General features: G+C 42.8%; 1 protein-coding gene across 2 annotated transcripts in view; it reads left to right on the top strand.

Annotated features, from left to right (window-relative positions):
* Positions 1-5,939: 5,939 nt before the first annotated feature.
* Positions 5,940-26,307, top strand: part of HDLBP (high density lipoprotein binding protein) — a 59,669-nt gene continuing 39,301 nt past the window's right edge. The window contains exon 1 of one of the 2 annotated variants that reach the window (XM_089665609.1): positions 5,940-6,057. The gene's annotated coding sequence lies outside the window, so the exon portion shown is untranslated. The remainder of the gene's footprint in view (positions 6,058-26,307) is intronic. The other variant, XM_089665614.1, reaches the window with a different exon arrangement.

Here is a 26,307-nt window from a genome sequence, read left to right as displayed (position 1 = left end):
GCATATGAGCTGATCCTTCCGGCCACGTTCAGAATTCATCCAGTTTTCCATGTATCTCTGCTGAAGCCAGTGATCCCAGATGCCTTCCCAGAACGAGAATCCAGACCCCCTGAGGCCATAACGGTCGAAGGACAAGAGGAATTTGAGGTGGAAACGATCCTTAAGTGCCGAAGAAGGGGGGGCCAGACCCAATTCCTAATTAAGTGGAAGGGCTATGGTCCTGAGGACAATTCCTGGGAACCGGCTCATAATGTCCACGCACCTAGACTAGTCCGGGAGTTTCTTCGTGATCACCCGTGGTGGAGAGATCGGGTGGGCATCCGGAGGTTGCCCGTAGGGGGGGGGCAATGTCGGAGATCGCCGCGCCGCTGGTCCCGGCGCAGGCGCAGTACACCTCCCTGTACGCGAGCGCCGGGACTTGGCCGACCGCGGCAATCAGGTTCGCGCATGCGCAGTGCTGACCGTGGGCGCGCGCCTGGCACCAATGACAGCGCAGGGCGGGATATTTAAACGGCCCTGAGCTGTCATTCAGTGCCTTTTGGTCTTTTGTATCCTGTGAACCTGTGAACCTGTCTGAAGTAAGTTGCTGACCCGGATTGTGCCCTGACCTTGCTGTTTTCTCCTGCTTTGACCCTTGCTTGCCTGACCTCTCTCCTGAATGCCCCCTATTGGATCTGACCTGCTGTTGCTGACCTGGCGTGTGACCCGACTATTCTCTGCCCGCTGCTCTGTACCGCACCGTCCCCATAGTTACCGACCCGGCTTGTATGACCCTGCTCCTGCTCAGCCATCCATCCATCCATCCATCCGTCCCTCTCTACGGGGTCTCCAGACCTCCTCATACCTGGCTCTCTCCCGTGGGAGCCCCTGGCGAATACCTCTACCACTGACGGGTGTCCTCAGTAGTCACGACCTGGTCCTAGGGTGCTCCAAGTCCATCCCCACCATCAGGGGCCCTGGTGAACAAGTACCCTGGGGCTTAGACTCCGTGCGCTGGGAACATCCGACCAGTGGAGTGCTAGTGGTACCGCCGGGCGGTCCCTTACACAAACACAGTAGCGTCTCTTTAGAGGCAGGAATTCGTAAATTGCAATTAAGCGCTTTAGAAACAATTTAACACTTTCAGAAAGAAAGATTTATTACTAAAAGAGTCAAACAGGTGCAATAAAATATTTACAGAAAAAGATGTAACTAAGATATATATATATATATATATATATATATATATATATATACAAAGAACCATAGCACAGCAAAGAGATATCAGAGAGGAAGTTGAAGGGTTGAGTTACTAGCCAATTAAGCCTTAGCCATAAGCAGATCCAGGTTTCAGAGCAAAGGGTCTCCCCAGGTGGTATATTGATGTTACAATTGGGAGATGTCTTCAACTTCCTTTTTAGGCCTGCTAGCCTGTGTTTTAAAGTCCCCCAGCAGGGGGGTGGCTCTGAATAACTGACCAATACTCTGTTTAGAGAGGGATAGTCAGGCGGACTCTGAATTAGAACCAACATCTGTCATAATCCATGAGATGAAACATAGGGGACAAACTGACTTGAGGAATGTTCATTCAATTCTGTCACCTAAGCTGCTAGGTTTTATGAGGTTACAATCTCTTTCAATTCCTGGGAAAAGCTGCCTTATCTCTGTTACCAGGTGAGAGATTACACATGTTCTGGGGCAGCCAGGCTCTGTCTCTCTTGGGGGGCTTTGTAGCTCTGGGCCCCCTGCTGCTCTACCTGCCAGTGACACTTTTAACACACACACATCTGTCACTGTGCCTCTCAGGAAGGGAGGGGGAAAGAGAATGAGAAATGAGAGACACAATATATACTCTGTACCAAGATGGAGGTGCCTACAAAATGGCCGAACTGCGTACTTCACTGTGTTTTGCGCAGTTTTTGCGACAGAGGGGTTGAGAGGATGTAACAAATAAGGTGGAGAGGAGGATATGAGAAAAAAGGGAGGGAAGAGAAACAAAATACAGGATGGGATAAGGTGATTGTAGGGGGTAGAGCTTACCAGTACTATATTCTCAAAGTGCAGGGCCAAATCCAAGATGTCCACATTTCAAATTATCAGCGTCACCACTGAAAGTAGAATAGGAGGTAGGACTCAACCCACAGTTCCCAAACACTTTTAAATGTTCTCATAGTGTCAGTCTGTATTGCTGTAAGTTTCTCAGAAAACATAACTTGAGAAACCCAGTGCTGGACAAATGGAATTGCAGGGGACTTTCAGGCCTTGGCTATCACCCTTTTGCCTTCCCTTAGGATATGGGTAAATGGCTTAAACTGGGTATTGGTGCAAGCGTCAGGGTTCCATTTAGCAAAGCCTTGTACGGATCCCTTTAATGATATTTGTTATATACAGTCAGCACAGTCACATGTGAGCATTAGTATGGAAATTCACTCCGGGGCTGTGTTTGCAGTGTACAGACCACTACATCAACAGCATGGGACATCACAGTTGCTATGTGCAGTGGGGTCCAGATGAGTGGCCAGAATATTTTTATTTTATGTTTTAATTTTTCATGAAACGGTGAACTTAACCTTTAGCGAATCTCACCAGATGTGAGGAAACTGTCAGTACAGCATCCTCAGAAAATCAAGCTGTAAATAGGCCAGAATGGCATGAGAGATCCTAAAAAGACAACATACCTACAAAGAAGGAGTTTGTAATTTGCCTATACAGCCAACACATGAGCCATGCTGTTGGCTGCAGTGGCTCATATCTGGCTTCAAGTTTATAGTGGTCAGATTCCATTTTGACACATAAGACGTCTGCGTCTGGTCTGAGTCAGTGGAAAAAGTAAAGAGTGCACTAATGAACTCAGACCACTGAAAAAACTGTAGGCAAAGTCAAGTCTGACAAACTGCCTGTTATGGATTGGAGATTGCCCTAAGGATAACTAAACCCAAGAACAGAAATGGAATTTATTGCAGCTTATCAGTCCATTGATGTGGTGGCTTCATTGGATTTCATTTTCAGGCTAAAGAAATTTTTCAGCAGCCATAGAAAATACCTGTGTGCACCTAGGCACAGAAAATAACCATTGATCTTCCTAGAAATTTATATAATCTTTCTGTTGTAAATTACAAATCTTATCCCCCACATGTAATGGAGATGACTGAAGAAAGAAATGTTGAAAGTCCAGCCTGTGTGACAACCATGTCTCCCTCCGTAGATACAATGGAGGAGTGTAGCCACACAGGAACAGGAAGTGTGTTTTTTCTTTCACAAGATTACCTGATGAAAATAAAGGGGGAAAACCTTGAAAAACTAAAGCAGTCACTTCATCTAAATACTGGTTAGTTGAACAGTAATATTTTTTTGTTTTGTTTTGGGGTTTAGATCAACTTTAATTTGAAGGGATTGGAATACATCCCCTGATTTGAGTAGCAGAGTTCACGAGGAAGTGCTTTATTGGAAATACACTCACCAAATGCCAAGACAATATCCCCCACACCAATACACCACCACCACCAGCCTGTACCATTGATACAAAGCAGGATGGATCCATACTTTCATGTTGTTTACAACAAATTCTACCTACCACCTGAATGTCGCAGCAACAAGTCTGCTCTGCCATTCTCCTCTGACATCAACAAGGCATTATCGTCCACACAACTGCAACTCACTTTTTTTTTCTCTTTTGCAGACCATTCTCTGTAAACCCTAGAGATGGTTGTGCATGAAAATCCCAGTACATCAACAGTTTTTTAAATACTCAGACCAGCCTGGCTGGCATCAACAATCATGCCAAATTCAAAGTCACTTAAATCCCCTTTCTTCCCCATGCTGATGCTCTGTTTGAACTTCAGCAAGCTGTCTTCACCACATCTCGATGCCTAAATGCACTGAGTTGCTGCCATGTGATTGGCTGATTAACAATTTGTGCTACCAAGAAATTGAACAGGTGTTCCTAATAAAGTGGCCTATGAGTGTAGATGTTTACTTAGCCCTGGTTCACATATGTGCGTTCCTGCGGTCCATGTTTTGTGTGGGCACGAGAGCCCATTCATTTAAATTGACTCCCATGCCTCGGGATACGCAGGGAAGAAGTCACTGCACTTCTTTGGAAACCGCAGCCCGCACTGGAACCTCAGTTCCCAGTGTGGTTGCGATTAGCAGTGCGGATGGCATGCCATTAGAATGGGACCTGCTTACGGGTCCGCATTGTTCTGTGTGGGTGTTGCGGCTGCACGGATTTTTGTGTGGATCTGCAGCGGCACCACTTGTACATATGTGAACCTAGCCTTAACCAGGTTTTAAAAATGGATGGACTAGTGTAGGCTGGAGAGAACAGAGAATTACCCAAGAAGGACATCATAGGAAAGTGTGGTGAAATTGGATCAAGAGCAGACTTCAGACAGTTCTATGACCTCAGTCTATGTTTGACAGGTGTCATTTTTTTGATACACTAATACAATGATTATACTTACCATAATGTACATGGTGCCTCAAATGTCTTTACACAATATTGCTACAGTGTATCTGCATTATGTTCTAGGCATAGCTGTTCGCAGTGTTTATATTTGACAGTGCTGACAAATCTTTTTTTATTAATGTGATTAGTATTTTTTTATAGTTTTTTTTTATATTGATATCCTTAATCCATGATTCTAAAGGTTTTTTTTTTTTTTTTTTTTATTTAAAAAAAGCAAACATGCCTACACTTACTTGCTGTGTGCAGTTGTTTTGCACAGAGCAGCCTGGATCTTTCTCTTCTTGGGTACCCAGCAGGCTCTCCTTGCCCCTCCTTCCTGTCTGGTACCCCCACAGAAAACAGCTTGCTATGAGGGCACCCGCTGCTCCATGTGTCCATTCACGCACGGCCTCACAGCCCTCTCCCCTCATTGGTTGACTGTCCATGATTGACAGCAGCGAGAGGAGGCAGAGACCTGGGACAGCCCAGGCTGTCATTCACATCGCTGGATTGCGATGAGGTTCAGGTAGGTATTGAGGATGCTGGGGGCACTGCTGCACACAGAAGGTTTTTTACATTGAAGTGCTGTTTATTTTTGGTATTTGTGTGCAGATATTATCTCAGAGTCTGCTATTCATTGGATATATATATATATATATATATATATGCAAATGTGCACACAACCTTTTTATTTTATATTAATCAATTTTATACAGTATTTGCTGTTTTTTTTAGCCTTGATAATAGCATTTTTGGTTCTGGATTTATTACCTGTTTAAAGTGTAACTAAAGGAAGGGTTATAACCCCTGCAATTGTTTTTGCCATCTGTGTCCCATAGGGAAGATTTCCCTTCACTTCTTGTCTCATTGCCAAAACAGGAAGTGAAAGAAAATCCCTGCCAAGTGAGGGAATCCCAGTGTGCCACCAGAAGTGGTGTCAGCATTGGTAGATTTCTCTTATATTCCTGTTCTGGTGTCAGCCCCAAATTTGGTTTTTTTTTTTAAATTTTCTATGATAATGGTAAAACATGGCAAATAAAGAGGGTGAATCTCCCTAATGACGACACAGACAGCAATAAAAACTGACAGTGGTTCTAATCCCTCTCCACTCTATCCAAAACTTTTAAAAAACGTTTTGACGTTAGTTATACTTTACGTAGGCCAAAGTGCTGTGTGCCTAAGGCCTTATGGTCTTTTTGTGTTCTGGAATGAATATGTTCCAGCATGTCTTTGACCTATTTCTTTGGAGAAATAAAAAAAACTTTTCTTATTACCCCCAATAAAAAAAAAAGAAAGTTTGGAGTTAGGTGGTAACATCCACTCCTATACAGACTTCTTGTTAAGACTTCTAACCCTTCTGTCCATCTCCACTTTTCTCCCTGTCTATACAGTACAACGTGTCGCTATTACACACGTTAATAAAGTTGCAGCATAAAAAAAAGAATCTATATCCTGTGTCCGGTTACATCCGTTTCCGCTTCCTGCTCTCCCTGCATTCCCCGGCCCCATCCTCAGGCTGACGTGTCGCGGCCGATGACGTTCCTGTAGCTGATAGGCTGGGCCGTTTTCTATATAGGAGTTGGAAGAGACGGCCGCAGCTTTCCCCGGCAGTCAGCGGATCGGGACGCGGAGTGAGTGTGAAGGTGGTTGGGGGGAGGGTGATGGATGTTGGTAAGAGGGGATGGCATTGTTGGAGTGGGGGGGCCTGGGGGTGGTATTAGTAGGGGGGCAGCCAGCGGAAGTGTATAGTGGGGAGGGAGGTGGGTGCTGCTGCTGCCTACGTGGAGTAAACACAAGGCTGGACTGCGTGTACACAGGGGCACTTGTTATTGACTGGCGGGTGTATGGACAGCTCCCTCCTGTCCTGTATGGCCGCTGTGTGATGATGTCCTTATCCTGGGTGATCCCTGTCCTCTTCTGCACTGCGATCCCCTCTCCTACATCCTGATCTCCATCACAGCTTCTCCCATCCACTTACAGATTGTAGGGCAATCAGTCTATAATGTACTCAGGCTATCCCTACATGGAGCCCATTTAATGCCTCTGATCTGCCCAGCCATAGCCGATATGACCCTTCTGCAGCTATTTCTATAGAGTCAGTCCATTCTGAACTGATCCTTTAGTTTTGGATGGATGCGAGTGATTGACATCCACTGGCCTCCATTTTTTTTCTGAGTCTGATATTGGTGCCATTACTTGCTCCCCCTCCATCTACTTATTTATCATGGAGGCTGTGGAAGCAGAGCAAAGGCCAGAGAGATAAAGGAAAGTGTTGGGTAATCTTGCTCTCCTACAAAAGACATCTCCGCTTGGGACGTCCTGATCCTTAAGGCCTGGTTCACACTAGTGGGATTTCAGTCGCATAGAATCGGACGATAATATGGATATTACGTTAATGCAGCACACTGCGCTTTTGAAAAAAGTACGTCTGTTGTGTTGGTGCAACTGCAGCGTGATTTTGCCCCCTAATACTTCCGTGGAAAAGCATGTAAAACACGTACATTTGGTTTTTATGGTAAAAATATACATCCGCTTTTAGTCCTTTTTTGGCAGAATTTTGTGTATAAAGTCCAGTCTTCTGCACTGCAAAAAAATAAAATGCATGAAATAATCATCAAAAAAGCACTACAAAATTGCATTGAAAATCAGCATAAGTTGCAGCTGTACTGCTGTGACCCTGGCCTCAACGTCTTCTGTGAAAGCTTACCGAAATTTGTATATTTCTCAGAAGTCGGTGATCTGTTGGTCATCCAGCCAGACCCATAAGTTTGTAATCCTGGTTTTTATAGTGGCTAGTGACCGTATATAAAGGCTAGTGAAGAATGAATTTCATAAAACTGAAGTGTGCTACATGTCTATAGCAAAACAGTTCACTAATATTGTGTTCTAAAACCATATGGTGTTGTACCACTTTGAATTGTTTTGATGTATGCATGGTACACACTTCAGTTTTATGCTACTTGTTTTCAGTTTATTTAAAGGGATATGTGCAGCACCACTTTTATTTCCCTTTTTTTAATTTATTTCTATTTTATAATGCAAAATCCACTTTTATATCAGTCATCACAACCTTTTTATATTTTTCTTTTCATATGTGCAACTTTCCTCTTTTTTTTGATTCACACGCCTTCACTTCTTGTATTGCACTAAGCACAGAGTTGTCTGCGTCCCAAATACATATAAACCCTAATTTATGTACTATTTAACTAGAATGAGAAATCCATTAAAGAACAATGACCGTATTACAAATTATTTGGTGCTTTAATTCACAGGCGTATGTTTGTTGGGTAGCCTAGTAAAGGCATGGTGTACAGTTTTATGACTTACACCTTGGTCCTCCAGTATATAGTCATTAGGTGAGATGAAAGCCTCCTCTGCTCGTTGTCTTTTAGAGCAGTGTGTAAAGGTGGTTGGTCAGGTTCCTGCACCATATGGGCTTCATGGTAGCTGTGAAGCTGTTGGTATCCACTCGCCTGAATGGAAACCTTGTGTCAATATTGATGTGCTATTCAGTCAATATACTGTTCAGTGTTTCTGTATAGCCTATATTTCCTGGGCCATTGTTACATTGAGGCAGTATATTACTGACAACAGTGAAATTGCAGAATTGTATCCAAGTTTGTAGAAAGTTTTCAGTGGGTTGTTATGTGCTACCTTAGCGTTCTCCTCCATACCTAGCTGGACGCAGAGATTCAACCTGAGCCTGAAGTGGTGACGTTGGCATAGAAAGAGGCCTGGGGTGGGAGGGGTATACAGAGCTAGAAGAGGGGGAGGTGAAATCCTCCTAATCCAGCTCCCAGGCACAAGTCTGTGTTGCAATCTCTGCTAGTGAACCTAGCACCAGACTTCTTAAATATGTGAACTCTGGGACTTTTCCCTTGTGACTTGAAACGGCTTGCCGAATATGTATCAGATTTCTTAGTTTTCTTTGTGGGTTCTCCTCCATCTGTGAGTTTGCTTTTAAAATGGTATCTCTATGATTTTTTTTTTCTAGACGTAAATGTCGAATGTGCCCTTTTTTGGTCCTTTAATTTTGATTTATGATCCATTTGCAGGCTTAAAAGCTGTTTGCCTAAGGAATCGCAGTCCAGTTTAGGATCTAGCAGGCATTTCTGAAGTGACACTTTGCTTTGAATATTTTAAAGCCACAGGTTGACTCCATAGCTAAGCGCCTCCCTTTTTTTAAAATTCAGATTTATGACATTGCCTTGAATGATCTAAAGCCACAGGTTGACTTGATAGCCAAGCTTTTTTTCTTTTTTTTTTCTTTTCTTACTTTCTTAGGTTTAAAAGCTGTTTTGCTTCAAGATTGGCAAAATATAGAATTTAGGAATCCCAGTTTAGTCTAGGAGCTGGCAGGCTTTTCTGAAGTGACACTTTGCTTTATTTATTTTTATTTTATTACAGGTACTTGTATACCGCCGTCAATTTATGCAGAGCTTTACGTATACATATTGTACATTCACATCAGTCCCTAACCCTCAAGGAGCAGTCTAAGGTCCCTAACTTACATTTATACATACACATACTTGGGCCAATTTAGACAGGAGCCAATTCACCTACCAGCATGTCTGGGAGGAAACCCACGCAGGCACAGGGAAAACATGCAAACTCCAGGCAGGTGGTGCCATGGTTGGGATTCGAACCAACGACCTTAGTACTGCCAGGTGGAAGTGCTAACCATTAAGCCACTGTGCTGCCCATTGCTTTGAATATTCTAAAGCCATAGGTTGACTTGATATCTAAGCACCTCCTCCTTTTCTTAATTTTGATTTATGATCCATGTGCACGCTTAAAAGCGGTTTAATTCAAGATTGGCAGAATATAGGAATCACAGTTCAGTCTAGGAGCTGGCAGGCATTTGTGAAGTGACGCTTTGCTTTGAAAATTCTAAAGCCACAGGTTGATTTGATATGCAAGTACCCCCACTTCTCACACTACATTTACCCATACTGCACTGCTGTCATGTTCAGTCACTGGATCCCCAAGCAAAAGCCCTGTGTAAGTTCCAAGTTGTGCTTGGTTGAAGCTTACCCAGGGCTCAAGTCCCCCCCATATGACAGTTATTGGGCCTGATTGGCTGTCTAGGTGTCAAGCACTGTCATGGATAGATAGTGAGTTGCATGCTGTCTCAGACCTATTAGGTTTACTTTATGGCAAGAAAGAGCAGGCAATTCCATTGACAGAATACAAAGTAAACCTGTCATGACCTATAGGCTACCAAAGCTTACTTCTGCTGAAAATGCTCAAGGAGGCCCAGGTGTCATGTCTACCTTCTTGCCTTTATACTTTACAACACTGAACTGGAAAAACCTGCAGATAAGAGCTTCTGATTTCCTGATGTGTGTACTTTGTTTTAGATCAGTGACCGCAGCACAGCCAGGCAGTCTACAACTTCAGAAGGCTGTCAGGAGTGATATGACACATTTGCTTTAATTTATAGGTGTATTGACTCCCTGACTCCTGAGTTTAATTCAAGTCTAATACAATGGATGAAATGTTCAGGACTAAATTTATGTGGGCTTTGCCTAATTGTTTTATAAATAATTGCTCTTTTGTTTTTTTGTTTAAGATTTTGTTCTTTTTTTATAAATAAAAATGTACCACTGCTTATTATTTTGAAAACACTTGTTGCTAAAATAAATACCTGAAATAAAGTGTTTCCCTGCTAAAAAGAAACTGCTGAAGAATCTCCAGATATTGACACTTCCAGAAATGATAGATTCCTGGTCACACACTTAGCCCCCCCTCCCCCATCCCCAGTTGCTTTCAGTGGCCCAGTTCTCTGGCCTCTACACTACACTGCAGTTGGGCTCAGTGGGGGGCTAGAAATCTAACATTTCTAGAAATGTTGCTTTCTGGAGATTCTTCAGTGGGTGCAAACTCCTTGCTACTGCAATACAGTGGAGTGAGCAGAGGTGAGTATCTAATTTATTTATGAAGAGCCCATTTTTCTTTCTTGTTCTATTTGATGTTCACTCCTTGTATAATGGGTTAGCGGTTCTATTTTTTTTTTCTTCTCTAGAATGACAAAAAGGTGTGATAGGAAGAACTTGTTTATTGGAATGGGATTGGAGTAGATGTTTGGCTTGAAAAATTTTTCTTTCACCATGAAGGACTCCTTTTTTTTTTTTGTTTAGCAAATTTTAAACATCTAGAACTTTTAATGTTTTATCTCTAGTTTATTATCCCTAAAAATCTGCGGTTATCTGCCTTTAGAATGTTGTTGATGTTGCCCTTTTAATAACAGCCCAGATGGAGCTGACAGAGAAGTCATCTTGACTCTGCACCCCATTGCTCCTAATCCCCATGTGTAGCATCGGGTAGCCGCCCCCATGTCCGGCTTTATAAAGACATTTTCATGCAGCAGTACTGCTCTTTCGGCTCACATTCCATAATTCCAAGCATTCTAGCATCTGAAGGAATCTTTCTGTTACAGAAGCAGGCTTTTTTTGGAAGACGCCTTTAGATTTCCTTTTGCTTATTTTAGTTCATAATCTAAGCAGCAAATTTTGATTGAATTCGATATCTTTACATATTGGGCAGTCCAAGCAACCGTAATTGGATACATTTTATTGCAGTTTCAAACAGGGCAGATGTACTTTGTTTAGTTTGTTGTGTAACATCTTGTCACTTTTATTATTTTTTTTTTTATACTAGCTGAATTATATGCGTAAGGTATCTGAAGGTTTAAGACTGCAATTGGTTAGAAAAAGTTTTATTTGGGAGGCAGGCTAGGAAAATCTTGACCATCCTAATTTGATCTCCTACAATTTGCTGGTCATGTATGCATTTGTGTGGCATATACCGGTTTCATGTCTCGTAATACTAGGCTTGTAAAATATAAATGCAGATAGGTTTTAATTAGTTGTGTTTGAGTTTCAATCAGGGATACTTTCTCTAGAAAGCTTTTAAGTGGATTTCCAGGCAGCCAGTGGGTTAATCTGGGGTGGAAAGCACTGTCTGGTGTATGCTGAGCTGGCAGGGAGTTCTGTCTCTTTAAATCATCCCCTCCCCCATACCGGTAATACAGGCTGTGCTGAGGTGGCAGTACAGAGGGGCCTGTCCCTGCTGATCACTAACCTCCAGCCTTCCACTACTCCATGCTCTGAGTGTGAACCACCTCCTCAGCACATACACACCTGCCAACTCAGTGGCCTGTGACACTGATCCTCGCTGATCCCTCGTGTGCGCTGTGCAGCGTCTCTGCATCTAGCACTTCCTCATCGCTTCTCTCCAAGCAAGTCCGCCTACAAATCAAAGTTGTTCTTACTGCTGACTTGTAATTGGTGGATTAGAGCAAGCCAGGGTGGACACCCCATCATTCCCAGAAAGTATTTCCCGTTGGCCGTTAAATAAAGATCTCGAGCGGAACATGACCCAGTGTGTCTTAAACTTTGTTTCCCTTATTTCTAGACAGGAAAGAAAAGTCCACTTTGAACCACACAATATCTAACGTTTTCTGAGCTGTATGCACACCAGTGTGAAAAGTAGATTTTTTTTTTCTCTTTACTGCTTTAAATTGTATTGTTCTTCTTAAGTACACAATGTGTTTGGGAAGGGAGGCTGTGAACTGTTGTGGAATCTTTTAGTAATGTTTTATTACAGCTCTGCCTCAGTGCTTGTGCTAAATTGTTCTTAATTGTAAATCTTTATTTGCAAAGTAATTATGGAACATCTGCTGATTTAGCCTAACATATGCAGATGTAACAGCCTTTAATTTAACTTTCTCAAGCAAAGAAACATTGTTTCTGCAAAGCTTGTTGCGAAAATATGTTATAAATGTTACACTGGTTTGACATCAGGGGTGGCTGAGGGCTCATTCCCACCAGCTCAGTTGATCTGCATAGATCATCCCCAGGGCACAAAAGCCATTGTTTTCTGTGTGCCATGTTCACGCCACCATGCTGCCTTGAGGTAGGTTGCAGTGCACCTAACTCCTCATGCACACTGGATGTTTTGGGGTTTTGGAGTGTTTTTATTTTTTTTTTTTTTTTTCCCCCTACAGCCAGTAAACTTTACAGCATATTATCCTATGTGTCCATGCACACATAGGCTGTAATCGCCATTTTTTGGCTGGAAAAAAAAAACAGAATTAATGGGTTTCTAGAGGAATCTTGAGCTGTAAAATGTTCTAACATGGTGAAACGCGTCAAACCGGCATTTTTGTACTTAATTTTTTTTTTTTGCAAAAAACAATTTCTTCTAATTTGGTAAAAAAACACAGCTAAATGCTAATGCACAAATGCTGGAAAACTCACGTTAACGTGACTTTACACAGCTAATGCTACCAATGTTATTAAAATGCCCAGTATGCATGGAGTGTAAAGCTCAACTGAAGTCACCACACCACAGCTCGGGCGTAGAAATGAAAGAAATGTCATTTTGTGACATTTCAATAAAGTTGGGGAAAAAAGGTAAACTGCAAAAACACAAGGCCCTATTCTCTACAGCCTGTACATAATAGTATATGAGCTTGCATGCTAAATGGATAAAAATGTGATTTTCTTTTTCATACTACTTTTCAGATGGGAGTTTGGTGGGGGGAGTGATGATATGAACAGTGGACATATTTTAGGTCCATTACGTACTGTGCTAATTATCTTGGTTTGGGACGTAATAGGATTCTGTACATGGCTGGGTAGCTGTGGCCACCAGATTCCAGTGGCAAGAATCAGCAGATTCTTGCTGTTGGATGAACAGGGTGTGCGTTCAGATAGCTTTGATTATGGATGGATGTCCAACCCTAGACAGTCAGTAGTGACTGGGTTCAGACATCTGGGTCCTTGTTCCCAAAGCCCCTGAACAGGATTCCTTTTTTGAAGGTCTTTGTTCAGGGGCTTCCTGGAAAAGGGTAATGGTGCTCTGTCCCAGTCTTCTAGTTCTGCTCTCCCACTTGATCCCAGTGTTGTTGCCCATTCATACCAGGTGCATTGGCGTGCAAATATCCTTTCTATATGCTTGTTCACACCATTACAGCACTTTGGCATGCAGTAGTGTTTTTTTTTTTTGTTCCTTCAGTGTGTGCACCACACTGAAACAGACTTGAAATGTCACTTTGTAGTTTTATCAAAGCTGGAATGCAAAATGAGGCTCCCCTCTGTATAGAAACCAATCAGCTTCTAACCTCAGCTTTCTCAATTAAGCTTTGGCAATAAACCCTGGAAGCTGATTGGTTTCTATGCAGACGTGACCCTTATTTTGCATTCCAGCTTTAGTAATAGGAACCCCTCTGTGATGTTTCAGTAAATTTCACATAAAAAAATAAACCTTGCACTACATCAGGATCAGTGCACACCAGCAACCATGGCTGCTGGTGTGAACAAGCCCTCACATGGGTTTCTGGTTGTGGCCAATTTAACACACATCATACAGCAAACCAGCTGCCATCACCAGAGTACATTTAGAAAGGAAGTGGCTTCGTGGGAGCGCGACCTGGGAGTGGCTGTGGATCCGGAGGACTGGAATAAGGCCTGGTCACTCATAGCTAAATGCTCATTTAATACGACCACACTGGAGGCAGCCTATAAGGTTTTGTTTCGTTGGTACTGGGTTCCGGCTCGGTTGGCCCGGGCTAACCCTGCCTGTAGTGATCGATGTTTTCGGGGTTGTGGTCATCGTGGTGATGTATTGCATATCTGGTGGTCATGCCCGAGACTGTTTCGTTTTTGGTCTCGTGTATTTGGCCTCCTTTTCACTTTGTTCCATCTCTCCATACGCCGGGATGTTCGGTATGCTTTGCTTCATTGCCCCATACCGGGCCTCTTGGCTCACCAGCAGAAGTTGGCTTCCTATCTGTTTTTATCCGCCACTAGAACAATTGCTCAAGCCTGGAGGAGTCCGTTTGTCCCTCTTCAGGGGGTGCGGGATCGTATGACCGCTATGATGCTCAACGAACAGATGTCGAGTATCCGCAATGACTCCCAACGTAAATTTTTGAAAATATGGGAGCCGTGGTTGCAATATGCCCTTCCCTCACTCTCCCCGGCTAGTCTGGGGATGTAATGGCGTTCGGTGTTGGCGCTCTTGAATACCTGCTCTTTGCGCCCCCCCCCCTTTTTTTTTTTTTTCTTTCTTTTCCTTTTTCTCTCTCTCTCTGTTTTTGGTGTGACTAGGACAGCTGCATTTAGTTGTTATAATCAGTTACATTAATGTTTTGTAACTTATGTGCCTTTGATAGCCCCTGCGTGGGCGTACCTTTTGCCCTGTTGGCATTAGAGCATTGTTTTTCCCCTTTTTTTTTATTTGGCATTTTGTTTATCTGTGCAATTGATAGCCCCTGCGTGGGCGTGTTTTACTGCCTCTGTTTATACTGTTTAAAAAATGTAATAAAAACCATTGAAATAGAGAAAGGAAGTGGCTTCAAAGAAGCTGCAGGAGATGAAACTGCATCAGTGGAAAGCAACAAAGGCTAAAAAGGTGAAAACGAGTACCAATATGGCACCAAACATAGTAGCAGGCTGCGCACTTAAACTAATGCAAACCACAATGCACATGTCTTAGGACAAAAGTCGGACAGGGCTAATAAAGGTTAAATATACATGGTTGTCTGGGGGCCAGTAGCTTGCTGTATTGAGAAGTGGCTACATGCTTCCTCTGAATACAGCTCCGTTCTATGCCATGGCTGGATACAAACTGGCTAATTGGCTATGGACAGTTTGTGGCCAGAAATTCTGTTAAAAGGCTGTCAAGCTGTCTGCGTCCAGGGTTTCAGTGGTTACATGCGCACAGTGGTGGCGCCGGTCATTGATTAGTACAGAGTACAAATCTGACTGCCTTTGCAGCTGTTCACATGCTATGGGGTTGGTTTACTAAAGGCCAAAAGATTACAATTTGCAAGTGCAGTTGCTCCAGAGTTTAGTAAATGAAGCAAACTTCACTTTACAATGAATACCCAACCACAAGCTAGGAAAATAAAAAAAAAACATTTTTCCTTACACCTGATTGGATTATGAAAGTCAACAGAGCTTTACCAGATTTACTAAGCCCTGAAGTAACTGCACTTGCCAAGTTCACAGTCTGTTTGTCTTTCGTAAATCTACCACATTGTGTGATTGCGGAGTGTAGCTCCGCTGGCAAGGATCCTCTGTTTCACATCTGCAGCATTCTTTGCGAATGTATTCTAAAGCTGGTCTTATCCTGATCAAAACTCTGCTGGATCAGTGTGTGGGCTCCCGGTTTGGCAGAAGTCAATTGTTTGACCTTTCTCAAGAGACCTGTTGGAAAATTTTCCTTCATGGGCAATGGGCAGCAGACTCTGATCACTGTATTCTGACAGTGATGGGCGCCACTGCCAAAATACAATGTGCCAGCAGGGGAGGGGGAATTCAGTCCACCTAGTTTGTGTGGATGAAGCAATCCCTTCATTTTTATTTATTTTATTCAGCTTCCTGGCTGAATGAAATAATGGTTTATGGCCAGGTGCTGGCAGAAAAACTTGGGATGTATGGGTAAACCACAGAACAGTAAAGCCCCTTTCAAATGAGCAGACCAATCTGGTTCGCCTGTTTTTCAAGCGGATCCAATCGGATGCTCTATGGAGTGGTGGGTGTAAATGGACATGTGTCCGTTTATACCCACCTGCATCCTGTTTGCTAAAAACGGATGGACAGATCTTATCTATCTGGCAAATAGGCTCAGATGACAGTCATAAGGAAACTGGAAGGTGGCCCGTTTCCATCCAACAGCTCCTAGGGCAGCGGGCGGCGTCCGTGTTTCCGTCCGGCAGCGGGCGGTGTCCGTGTCCACTCTACATAAGCGGTTCAGACACGGACCTGTTATGTGCTTGCTCAGTGAGGAGATTCCTCACTGACAGGTCCGCCTCATGTGAAAGGGACCTAAAACTTGGCAATCAACGTTTATAAACTGCCCTGCAGGTGGAAGAGCACAAGTGACTACTGTCTGAACTCTCCAGCCAGACATGTCAGCTGATGTCAGTCAGAGGTGCTGGTTTCTCAGACATGGGAGGCAAAAAGGCAGAATAGGTGATGACAGTGTATGGAGGCAAGCTGACAAAGGGGAAAAGCTGCCCAGACAGAGGCTGCTTAGCCAGTCGCAGGGCTTGGCATGGACAATAGTGCGTTGAGGTGCAAGATTTGCAGTTCTCTGCAAATGGGCAGCCTGCTGATTAAATGAAGCATGGTGGGTGTTTGTCCTGTCTGACCACTCCATGCTTTCTCCTAAATATGTTCCTCCTTGTGGAGAAGGAATGGTATCTCTTCCTCATCCTCAAGCAGTGTAGCCTGGTTTTTGTGGGATGGTGATTGGCCTGTGCATTTGTTTGGCTGAGGAGGCCTAGGAAGTTGAACCTTCAAATGAGAACATGAAATTGTGGAGTTTCAGATATGCAATAGGTTTATTGGATTGGGAAATGTTGCAGTTAAAATTTTGAGATAGTCTAATTTGGCCATAAATTTAAAGTTCACCTTTTAAATAAAAATAAATGCACTTTTTTTTTTTTGCATGTAAAAATTGTGCATTATGTTTCTGGAGCCTCTAAAGCATTGCACCAGCGATCAGGAGATTGCTGGTACCATGCAGGTCTCCCTCAGACCTGTCGGTGTGTCTGCTTACTTCTACATTCCGTATGGGCAAGCAGATCCTTACTGACAGGAAAGCTCAATGAACTACCACAGTGCTGTGGAGTACCATGGTAGTTCATTGAAATCACACTGCATCCACCATGTTTTACAGATGACATTGTGTGCTTTGGATCATGAGCTGTTCCAAGCCTTCTCCACACTTTTTTTTCTTCCCATCATTCTGGTACAAATTAATCTTAGTTTCGTCTGTCCAAAGAATGCATTTCCAGAACTGGTCTGGATTTTTTAGATGTTTTTTGGCAAAGTCTAATTTGTTTTTTCTATTCTAAAGGTTTATGAATGGTTTACACCTTGTGGTGAACCCTCTGTATTTGCTCTTGTGTAGTCTTCTCTTGATTGTAGACTTTGTGACAGTGATACACCCATCTCCTGGAGAGTGTCCTTCACTTGTCTGGATGTTGTGAATGGGTTTTCCTTTACCATAGAGAGGATCCTGCGATCATCCACCACTGTTGTCTTCCATGGATGCCCATGCCTTTTTATGTTGCTGAGCTCACCAGTACATTCTTCTTTCCTTAGAATGTGGAAAAGAACAAACAAGGGCGCACTCTTATCGTGCATTACCGTGGTATAACACGTATTTTATTAAATGAAAAGAGGATATATACTCACAAACCAACGTGATAAAAGGCAGTAAAAGTGATCCACAAGAACAGTCACAATACATCTGTGTCTAATGGTGCAGATAGGCTAACGCATTTCGGGAGCTAAACCCCCTTCCTCAGAGCTCAAAAGGGAGTTAAGCTCCCGAAACGCGTTAGCCTATCTGCACCATTAGACACAGATGTATTGTGACTGTTCTTGTGGACCACTTTTACTGCCTTTTATCATGTTGGTTTGTGAGTATATATCCTCTTTTCATTTAATAAAATACGTGTTATACCACGGTAATGCACGATGAGAGTGCGCCCTTGTTTGTTCTTTTCCAGTAGTGGTCAGATTTCCGATCTTAAAAGGGCAGCACCTCTTCGGTTGGCATTTTGGCATTGCCTTGGTTGTATGAAGACTGGAGCGCTGGTTTCGTTTGTTCGTCTTTTGGAGTATTTCCTCAGAATGTACCTAACTGTTTGTGGCCTGTTTCACTTGCATGGACAGCTCCTTTTGAACGCATGATGTAGGTTCACAGCAATAGATTCCAAATGCAAATACCACACTTGGAATTAACTCCAGACCTCTTACCTGCTTAATTGATGAAGAAATAACGAAGGAGTAGCCCACACCTGGCCATGAAATAGCATTTGATTCAATTGTCCAATTTCATTTGGTCCCTTGAAAAGGGGGAGATGGCTACTCTTAAGAGCTGTAATTCCTAAACCCTTCATCCAATTTGCATGTATATACCCTCAAATTTAAACCTGAGAGTGTGCATTTTCAGCCCATATCCATTATATAACTATAGCTTGAATATGTTTTAGTAAATACCTGAAAAAAAACTAAAATTGTGCCCAAATATATAAGGACCTAACTGTACACCTTGGTGGCAGATGCTCCGTATTCTTAGCTGTAGGAGAGGAAAGAGCCGCTGCAGTGCTCTGGATTCTAAATTGCAGGAATGACCGTTCGGGCTAGAGAGCAGTGGGGAAACAACATGCAATTTGGCCAGAAATCACATTCCTGTTCAAATCGCATGCTATTCTTTGTGATGCAGTTTGCATTTTGCATTGACGCAAATCTCATCGTCAAGTGTCTGTTTCCGGTATGGGGAGCATCTTTACGAGTGTTCGTAAAAATACTTGGTATTGGTACTGATATCAGTATCGGTACATGCCTAGTATTTAGCAGTTTTATATTTACTAAAATAATTGCATTTCCATGTTTTGTGTACTGTGGAAGACCAGATGTAGTGAATGCAGGGTCCTGGGTTTAGTAACGCATTGACTTCAGTCCTCTGAGTCCCCGAGCCAGAGCCAGTATGCAGGTCAAGTAAAGCTCGGCCATAAACTGGTTATGGTTCATTCCACACCTATTGGGAAATTATATTCTGACAGTAGCACTGACAGCTGTCAGAATACACTGATCACCTGCTTCAGCCAATCAGCTGATTGAGGGCACTTTTCCAACATGTCCCTTTTGACAGAAGTCAATTGCGCAGGGATGGCCACGCACTGATCAGATTTCATCTGGTCCCTGCTGAACCTGCCGAATTTCGATCAGAATGTGGCCAGTTAAAGTTACAAGCCCTTATCTGCACAATTGTTGTTCATCTAGAACAGTGGTCTTCAAAGTGTGGCATGAAGATTGGATGTGGACCTTTGCTTGATTTTATGCGGCACTTGGGGCATTATTCCCCCCAATGTCAGTAACAGTGGGGCATAGTTCCTTCCATGAACTACAGGGCACTATTGTTCCCACTGACCCCAGCAATGGGTCACTATTGTTCCCACTGACCCCAGCAATGGGTCACTATTGTTCCCACTGACCCCAGCAATGGGTCACTATTGTTCCCACTGACCCCAGCAATGGGTCACTATTGTTCCCACTGACCCCAGCAATGGGTCACTATTGTTCCCACTGACCCCAGCAATGGGTCACTATTGTTCCCACTGACCCCAGCAATGGGTCACTATTGTTCCCACTGACCCCAGCAATGGGACACTATTGTTCCCACTGACACCAGGACATTTTCTTTTACTGGCCACATTCCGGCCCCCTAAAGTTTGACTGTAAACTGGCCCTTTGTTTTGAAAGTTTGTAGACTCCTGATCTAGACAGTCAGCATAAGAGCCAGACGTCTGGCATTTTCAGGAGGAAAGGTCTGTATTTGGCTTTTGTCATGAAAGGTTTTTGATTGTGGAAATCTGGTTGAAGTATTTTAAATTTATGGCCCTTCCCCCGGGTCAACCACCATTTAAGATCAACCCATGACTTAGTGTTACTAAACCCAGGACCCTGCATCCACTATATCTGGTCACCCACAGTACACAAAACATGGAAATGCAATTGTTTTAGTAATTATAAACTGCTAAATACCTTTTCTCATTAGCAGTTAGAGCAGTCTTGTGACTTCTATCAGTTTCCACCAGAGTACTGGTTAAAGCTTGTGGGAACAGTTTTCATTCTCCTCTGAGGCTGCAGGACCCTGACCCTCTGTCTGGTCAACTCTGATTGGCTGTGGGCTGATCACATGCACACTCCCAAGAAAAAGAAACTCTATAGCAATACATGCCAAACTGAGCATGTGCTGCTTGTCCCCAAGGCTTTGTTCTATTAGAAGGACTGGGGACAGTAGAAGGGGAGGATCAGAGAAGACAGGATCAAACTGCCTTTTTACAGTGCGGAGGATTAACCACTCAGGTTACACAGTGAGTATAGCAAGCATGCTTTACTGCATATACAGACTGATTTTACTGTTGTGGGTTTAGTAACACTTTAAGAGATTTGTGATCAGCCTGTGCAGACAGTAGACCTTGCAGGTCCTTTGTGTGGAGGCATCAGCCTGAGTGATTTTGGTGCTTTTGTGCTTGTCCTGGGCTTGATGATTTGTCATGTTTTTCAGGTGTTAAATTTAGGCTGCAGTATGAATAAATGGAGATCTTGGGGCAGCCTTTCCAGGGACTGGGTTTTTCTACTCCTTTTTCTTGGTGTATGTTTTAAGGCTAGGTTGCATGGAGCAATATGGGATTCTCCCATACCATGTTTTTCTGAAAACGAATACACAGGCCTAGGGTTGCTAGCTATAGTTTATACACAAGACTGTGCACATACTTTGGTTACTTCATTAGGTTTTCGGCTCTTTAAAGAGTCTGGTAAAAGTGGTAACTGCATGTGAATACTAAATGTAAAGTAATAACCTGTTTGGTGCCTGTGCTCTGGATATTTGCTCTTTTGAAGAGCTTTTCCATCTGAACCATATTCTGCATCTGACACAGTTTTAGTTGTGTGGATGCCTGTTCTCCTGATGCATATGCAGTTAGTCATGTAGTGGGCTGATAGATGGAACCATAGAGTGCGACAGAGGACTAGACAGGGAACACATCACACATTTTTAGTTAACCGTTTTTCAAGAAAAGGTCATGTGTGGTAGAACAGTAATAGCCATTATCTATAGGGACCAGCGGTCATGTTGGTTTTAGACCTTTAAACGGTTGTCTGCATTAAGGGGGCTGCCATTGATAAAGTTAATGGGTATAAAATACAGGCATCTAGGAGGGGTCTTGATGTATTTGCAGGAATATTCAGTGCCTCTTGCTATACTCAAATGGTAGATCATTCTGACTGGTAATATTGAACCCTGCTCGCCACTTCTTGCCTCATACAGTCCTGTTGAATTTCTCTTGACGAAGTGATGGGGTTCACTAGTAATGTGTGGGAGGGAGCAGGCAAACGATTCTTCTAGGAAGTGTCAGAGCTTTGCATAGTGGGACAGCAGAAGCCTGCTGCCGTTAAAATTATTCTACCTATCTATCTCCCACTTTTCTCAGTAAATATATTTCTAAAGGTGCGATTGACATGAAATTTTGAAATTTTCACATGTTGGTAACAACCCATGCAATCTATACAAAGAAACCAAAACAAAAAAGTTCAGAATATAGGTTGTGTAATACAATGGAATGACACAGGGAAAAAGTATTGAATACGCAAACTGAAATTTATTTATTACTTCATACAAAATCCTTTGGTAATGACCGCTTCAAGACTCCTCCTGTATGGAGAAACTAGTTGTATGCATTGCTCAGGTGTGATTTTGCCCCATTCTTCCACACAATCTTCAAATATTGAATGTTCCATGGATCTCTTCTATGAATTCTGATCTTTAGTTCTTTCCATAGATTTTCTGTTTGGATTCAAGTCAGGTGATTGGCTGGGCCATTCTAGCAGCTTTATTTTCTTTCTTTGAAAGCAATTGTGAGTTTCCTAGGCTTTGTGTTTGTGTTTGGGATCATTGTCTTGCTGAAATGTCCACCCTCATTTAATCTTCATCATCCTGGTAGATGGCAGCAGATTTTCATCAAGAATGTCTTGGTACATTTTTTCATCCTTCCTTCAACGACACGACGTTTGCCAGTACCGTATGCTGAAAAACAGCCTCACACCGTGCTGTTCCTACCTCCATGCTTCACTGTTGGTATGATGTTTTTGGGGTGATGTGCAGTGCCATTTGACCTCCAAACATGGTGTGTATTATGGCATCCAAAGAGTTCAATATAGGTCTCATCTGACCAGACTATATTCTCCCAGTATTTCACAGGCTTGTCTAAATGTTGTGCAGCAAACTTCAAACTAGCTTCAAAATGCTTTTTCTTAAGCAATGTGAGTCTTGCGTTGTGAATGTGCTTACAGGCCATGGCGGTTGAGTGCGTTACTTATTTTCTTTGAAACAATTGTACCTAATTCCAGGTCTTTCTGAAGCTCTCCACAAGTGGTCCTTGGCTCTTAGACAACGCTTCTGATAATTCTTTTTACTCCTCTGTCAGAAATCTTGCGAGGAACACATGGTCGTGGCCAGCTTATGGTGAAATGATCTTTCATTTCTGTATTATGGCCCCAACAGTGTTCATTCAGAAGTTTAGAAATTCTTCTGTAACCAATGGCATCAGTATGTTTTTGCAACAGTAAGGTTGCAAAGGTCCTGAGAGAGCTCTTTGCATTTACCCATCATGAGATATTTCTTGTGACACCTTGGTAATGAGGCACATCAATTGAGACTGACCAGCTGATATTAATTTGCACTGGCAGGCAGGATTGCTTTCTAATTACTGAGATTTCAGCTGGTGTCTTCACTTTTCATGCCTTTTTGCACCTCCCTTTCTTTGTGTGTTCAATACTTTTTCCCTGTGTCATTCCATTTCATTACACAATTTATGAACATATTTGTTTTTGTTTCTTTGGATGTATGCATTGCATGGGTTATCAACATGTGGTGAAAATTTCATGTCCATAGCCCCTTTAAAAATATATTTACTGATAAAATGGTGATGTGTTCAATACTGTGTGTGTGTGTATATGTATAATACAGGGCTTAAAATTTCAAGTCCTGAGCTACTAGCCAGGCCTTAAGAGTTACTCGCCACCAGTTGCCCCACCCAACCCCTACCCTGCTACACCCCTAATTCTGCCCCTAAACACGCCCTCGTAAATAATTTCATGAAATGACACTGTTAAATGTCACCCACATTACATCAGGGTCCCCAGAGTCCCCCCACATTACATCAGGGCCTCCAATGTCCCCCTAAACACTCCATCATACTTACACCATTTACCGCATACAACCATAACCCCCCATAATCTTTCACACACAAAACCATAACCCTGCGAAGTATATCCTACCTACTATCCAACCCAGAAGTACCTCAAGTGCCCCATACTCTACCACCCGTAATAACCACATAATCCTGAACCTGACCAAACCACCCATACATATAGGTTTACATACAGACACATGTACATACACGCACACAGAGACACATGTATACAGACACGTGTATATACACAGACATGTTGGTACATACACAAACGCACACAGACACATGTACATACATGTACAGATACACACATGTACATGCATATACACACACTCCTTTAAAAATTTGCAGTATATAGTTACCTTCACTCACAGAGCCGGGTACTGCATTCTAGGGGGAGGCAGAGAGCACAGCACACACTCCTTCCTTTGCTTTCACTTTGCTCAACTATTGAGCAGTCTGAAGGCTCCCAGCGTGAGTGACAGATCCAGCCCTGAGTTCCAGGCCTGCTCAGCAAGACGGCCCTGGGGGCACACTCGCCCCACCATAATTTCCACTCGCCAATGTGAGCAGGCGAATAGAAATTTCAAGGCCTGTATAATAAATAAATAAATATATATATATATATATATATATATATTTTATTTTCCCCTGACTGAAAAGGTAAATGTGCAGTGTTAATCACTTGCAGTTCTCTGCGTACATTTCACTAACTTTTTTTTTTTTTTTTTTTTGTTGAAGGCTTTATTCACATGGGCATACTACAGCTCAGGTGTTTGAGCACCTGCCCCATTCATTTCAATTGGGATGCAATGGCTGCTGCACCCAATTTGACAGTCGTGCAGGTACATGGTCCCGTTACACAGGGGGTTATTTACTAAAGCTGAAGAGTACAAAAGTTGGTGCTGCTATGCATAGAAACCAATCCACTTCCAGTTTTTTTTTTTTTTGTTAAAGCTTAATTGAACAAGCTGAAGTTAGAAGCTGATTGGCTTCCATGCATAAATGCACCAGATTCTGAGTGCACCAGTTTTAGTAAATCCCTCACATTGTCTGTGTTGGGCCTGCGCAATCTCATGGCTGTCAGACTGGACTGCAGCCATTGTCTCTTAATTGAAGTGGAGTGGGATTGCCTGAACAGGGATGCTTAGAACACCCGTGCATCCCCATGTGGGCAAACACAGTCCTCACAGGGGTGTACCCTATAGTACACTTTTATGAACAAGGCCTAAGAGACAATCCATGTTCTAAGTAAAGTTCAGGTGAATCTGTACTCTTTTAAAGCGAAGTAGTCAGGATCTGAATAATCAATCTTCGTTTAGTAGCGCCAGTTTTTCTCCCAGGGGACATTTTACATGTTTTTCATGTGTTCTCTCTTGCCCCCAGCAGACATGTCAGCTCCTTATTGGGCTGTTGCCCAGGAATCACTGTCCTGTCTGCCTGACTCAGTGCTGAAAATGGCCTTTCTGGGCTGCTTAAAGGAAAAGTGCACTTGCCTGGCCATGGCCTCTGTGGTTTGTGACTTCCTATATGGGAGAAACTTGAGACCTAACCCCATATAGTAATCCTAGAACCATATGGGAAAACTACTCCAGTGTGACTAGCACAATAGATTGGTTAGCTGACAAGGATGTACAGGGCATTGCTTCACTTTAATCTTTGTTCCCTGCAAGGTATACCGCGTTTCCTCCCGTCCTATACTACTTTGTATGCCCCTTTCCCTTTTATGCTACAAGTTGTAGCTTACACAGGGTTATGGACTTTCTGAGACTGCTGGTGAGTGGCCTTGCACAGTCATATGGCACTATTCAGATCCTCAATATCAAGAAGTACCTGGCATTTTGTACATTCATGACAGCACTGAATATGTACTAAAAAAAACCTGAAAATGGGGACTTTTGAGGTACAACATAATAATTGAAAACATGATTTTGTATCAAAATCCTATATGTGAAATAACATTCTATTTCACAACAACAATAGTACTAAAACGTGTAGAAAATGAAAGGTTTACAATATCAAGGAGCAGCAAATCTCTTTCCATGTGGTCCAAATTCTTTGTAAGCTTTGGGTTCATTCTTATCGGCTTGGGCTCAACGTGTTTCATGGACTTAATCCACTTCTTCAGGAGCCAATCACCATATAGACATTTGACTACTTATATAAGAACAAATACAATAAAAAAGACAAACATTTTTCCATTCTGGCATAATTGTAAATGCACTGGAAAAGGGTAGAGAGAACAAAGAGGAGGAGGAGAGGTTGCAAGCTACATAATGTACCCATGAATATATACATACATTAGGACCAATAAATGAAATGCTACCTCCGAAAATAGGTGGAAGTGACAAGTATAGAGGCCCTCTACTTGTGGACTTATACTGGCTTCTATTCTTATACTCCTCATACCGCAAAGCAATTTCCTCCTAAATGGTAAAACCAACTATTGTATTAATGGAGTATGGTGGGCTGGGCAAAATAAAATGTTTCCAACACCCACCTCTACACTTGTATCTACTTCATGGCAAAACGCCTAAAGAGCTTCCCAGATTCAATCATATGCCCACGGCTGGCTTATAGGCCAGGCTGAAAGCTTCCTGTATGGTGATAACACATGGTAAAATATTTTAGTATTCGCTCCATCCTTAACATGAAAAACATGAAAACCATTTTTGCTTAAAACAGGCTCCACCATGGAAATTACCTTCATCTGCCAGAAACACAAGTCTTAGTACTGGAGAAACTTCACGGGGACTTTACAAGCACCACTAAACAATGTAGTGGGTTTTCAGGTTTGCTGGCTCTCCATAGTGGAGTCACAGGGGAAATTGAGTCTCCTATATTGTAGTAATAACAATACAAGATAAAAGTCCCCATCTAAACCTACACCACATGCCCAGCTTAAGACAAGTAATTAAATTACCTTAGTATGCCCAGGTTGCCGGCCTCACAGCCAAAATGCAAGCACAACCACAAAATATGGTTGAGCAAAAAGCACCATGTGTTTTCTACACAGCAAGGAAACTGCAGCACAGCCAAATACCAGCCTCCACCCCCCCCTTATGAAGGCCTCCTGATGGGTCACAGGTGGACAACC

This window comes from Staurois parvus, unplaced genomic scaffold, assembly GCF_062004578.1.
Source record: "Staurois parvus isolate SC_StPar_1 unplaced genomic scaffold, SC_StPar_1.0 ptg000049l, whole genome shotgun sequence".
In the NCBI taxonomy this organism is placed as follows: domain Eukaryota; kingdom Metazoa; phylum Chordata; class Amphibia; order Anura; family Ranidae; genus Staurois; species Staurois parvus.
This window is presented reverse-complemented; position numbering and strand designations above follow the sequence as displayed.